Genomic DNA, 4,014 nt, shown 5'->3' on the forward strand with positions numbered 1-4,014 from the left:
CATTTAGATGTCATGACCGAAGTGTTAGGGTCATTTACTAATGAAGAAGGAATCAAAAGTAAGATCAAAAGTAAGACCAAAAAGCTTCTTTAATCTTTGTGACGGCACTCGATAGCTGATAGAGGCGCGTGAAGAGAAGAGAAAGAGAGACCCAGCTGTTTGGGAGAGCTTTTGTAAAGACCAGCAGGATGTGACGTCATTGACCGGGTGTATAATCAAACGAACGCCCAAATAAATAAAACAATGTTAAGAAAATAAAATGTTTAAAATGTGTTCGTATAGCGAATTGTCTTTACACAAAGACGATTTGTCATGTCCGTGTTTATGATGATGCTAGTCCTACCAGAGACAAAGTCCTTGGCTAATAAAGATGAATCGGATTGTAAAAGAAAAACTGCATGTCTGAACTTGTCTCAGGCTCATCTTTTGATCTGAAACATTAATTTCTTCTGTCTGCAACAGAAAAAACCTCACTGCTCCAATACTTTGAGAGGCGACTTTATATATCGTGTTTCAGATTCCTTGACTACAGCACAGTATTCATTATGTTAATGCATTACGGTTTGTAAAAAAAAAAAAAAAAAAATCATCAAATAAATAAATACTAGTGCAGCGTGTTGTACCGGAAACAAATTCCTTGTGTGTTCTACATACTTGGCAATAAAGATGATTCTGATTCTGATTCTGATAAATTAACATGGAAAATGCCAATCTGGATTGAATGAATTTCCATGGAAAGATTATAGATACATACCAAAAAATGGCTCATCGCACTTGACCAAAAGGAGTAAGAGAGAAATGTGATCTGCTTATCTTTCTTTGAGTTGTGTCACCCCTGCCTGTGCATGAAACAACTCAATTCCTTGATGCAAAATTGAAATAAATTAACATAAGTACCATGTCATCTATGGCCTGTGAAAAACATGTACCAAATGTTTACATAAGTGAGCATTTCAAATATCCGATTAACATAAACCTTCTGAAATAATGTTTATCAGAGGACTTATTTTAATCGCCCATTTTATTCTCCCAACAGGATCAGATTTATGTGTTGGTTTGAACATATGCAGTCGTCAGTTACAAATGTTCTTTGGAGTATTGTCAGTAAACTGAATTGGAAGATGGTGGCGGTGGGTCTAAATAAACACAGTCAAATAGCTTTTAGGGTTTGAACAGGGACTGCCTCATGAGGCATTCCATCTTTTGTCTTTCATCCCTCTCGTCTGTCCACCTCGGTGTACGAAGCCACCCCTCACCCTCCTCAGAGGACAAACATGGCAGACTTCAGCCTGGTTTCCATGGAGACATACGGAATCGAGGTGTTGCAGTGGCATGAGGCGCTTTACAAATGCAGCCTCGCTGAATCGGCATTTTAATAATGCTGTGTTTATTCTGGGGTCATATATTGTTCAGTGGGGACTTCAAAGTGGAAGGAGTCCCTTGGTTTGGTGCTACACATACATGCAGCTTTCTTTCCATACCCAGTATCTAAACATTATGACAACAGTTAAAAGTCATTGCCAGACATTATTGACTATTTTGACTTTTTAAAGACGCATCGGATATTATGACCCACATGATGATATACTCACACCCCAGATAGTCTTCGCTTTTCCCTTATTCTTAACATTGAGCAAGAAGACTGACAGCATTTAAAAGACGGCTGACAAATTTAAAACCCCAGCACCAGTTCCGGCCTGCTGTATTATTTTATGCAGCATAGACAAATCATGTGTCAAATTCCTGATTGTTGTAAATAGTCTTCTTTTTTTTCTATATGAAATATCGCAATTTTGGAGGCTACTAAGGCCCCGTTTAAAATTAATTGAGAAATAGTACAAATATATTACTGGCTTCTTGATTTAAAAACCGGTTCTCCATCAACTTATTATGTGTACATATGACAGGGTAATCATATTTATGTGAGTTCACAGTCACACTGGCCCTCGAAGGAAAGCATTGGAGCAGAAAGTGTGCGTAAGGCAAAAAGTTTGTCTGCCAGGCATTTATTTCCCATAAGAAACCATTAAAAATGAGAATATTCCCTTCCCAGGTCCCCATAAAACATAATTTTCTACGAAATAAGCCTTAAAACTACACAAAATATACCTTATTTTATGTATAATAAATGTGCTGTTGTATTGTAATTAAAGAAATAAACTACTATATAATAAAGTCGTGTTATTTACCTTTGTGATTGTTATTGATGATATTCGAGTGAAGTTGCCATGCTTTCTCTGCAATAATACCCTCACTCACACTGTCCCCTGCTAGCTGCTTTTTGTTAATTCAAATCAACAGAAGTTTATCAACCTCTTCTATTGTCTGAGACTGGTACATAGACACTTAGTCACACAAACGCACACCTCATTCGTGTTTTCTGATGATCTTCTTCTGCTCCACCATAATTTTCTTTTGTGTCGTCTTCGGTTTAACACTAGCCTGTGGTGGGGTCTTTTTCGGTCCCATAATAGCAAAAGTACTCCACTCGATAGCAAACCACGTCTGCACTCAAAGGGGGTGTGGAAAACTAGTCCCCCAGCCACCGTGGCGCTGTTCAAACATGTGTATTTGTGTTCATCCGCCGAAAACTAGTCAGCCAGCCACCGTGGCGCTGTGTGGTTTGGTTTGTCCGCCGAAAACTAGTTCGTATACCAAGATAATGTTCTCGCGAATTAAATGTTCGTATGGCGAAAAGTTCGTGAGCTAAAGCGTTCGTAAGCTGAGGTATCACTGTATATGAAATGAGTTCACCACTCCTGATTTAAAAGCATATCAGCTTAAGTATCACGCTGCACTTAAAAAAGTAACAACTTTGCTGAACAATATTTAAATAAAGAGAACTTGTTACAGAAAATGGGAAAAATAGTCATTTATCACTTTTTTGTGTGTCGTATTTCCAGATAAAAGATTTCACAAAGATGTCACCTTGATTCTAATATTGACAAGTCTATGAATCATTTCGATCTTAGGTGTATGATTTTTAACAGGATGAATCCACCATCCTGTTACCTACACAAGTGCCTATTTTTGTATTTTTTTACTTTCTCCGGTTTATTTATTTGACTTATTTAATTACCTGGTAATTGTCCCGAAGATAATCAAACTCTTGTTATAATTTTGTCACATCATGCGTTCCGTTATGATCAAGCTCAAGGTCACCAATGTCGAGAAACATGATAAGGATGGTATGAATATCAAGTAGTTACAATAAGATGACCCTTTTCTGCCCCATCACTCTTTTGGGATATTTATTCCCGGACTTTCATGAAATATTTCTTCAGTGTAAGTGTCAGCCTCCTATTTATCCCACTGGGGCATTCGGGCAATCTGATTCATGGAACCGGCAGCTAAGCCTCAGACCAAGGGAGGGAAGCAGGGAGGGAAGAATAAATAAGGCCATAAAAGATGCTTTGACTCAGGCCGAGGGAAGGCGGGAGGTGGCTCCACACATCCAAAATGTGGCTTGTCGGATTCCGTGGCTGCATTGCAATGAGAAAGGCAAGGCAAAGCTTCAGTGTGGAGGTACTGGCGGGAGCCTGGAAGAGAGGGAGGGGGTGGAGACAAGGACAGGACGGTGGCGGCGGGAGATTAGAGCCCGGTGGGAGAAAGATGGAGGCCCATCTGTGCCCCGGAGGTTTGAAGTGCAGCTGATACTGTGGCACATGACAGCGGGACAGCTGCAGATGAACCATGGGCTACCTTCCACCTTTTTGACCTCCCACGGGGTCAGCCAGGATGGAGACCTAGGAGAAGATCGGAGAACTGGAGTGATCGCATCCAGTCTTCAAGGGCTTCATCAAAAAAGCGTCCTGGGAAACCGAACGGGGGCAGGGTGGTGGAGGAGGAGCAGGAGGCTAGGTGGTTGGGGGCTGGGGGGGCTGTCTCACAGAAGTGGTCTCGCAGTGGTTTAAGCTGCCGGCTGTATTTTGGGGATCTGGCGAATGAAGCAAGCGCACTGGAATAAAGATGTAGTGTGAACTGGTGGAGGGTGGGGGACGGAACAAGGAGAGT

The sequence above is a fragment of the Hippocampus bargibanti genome, linkage group LG05 (assembly GCF_051943395.1).
Source record: "Hippocampus bargibanti isolate YZ-2025 linkage group LG05, ASM5194339v1, whole genome shotgun sequence".
Taxonomy (NCBI): domain Eukaryota; kingdom Metazoa; phylum Chordata; class Actinopteri; order Syngnathiformes; family Syngnathidae; genus Hippocampus; species Hippocampus bargibanti.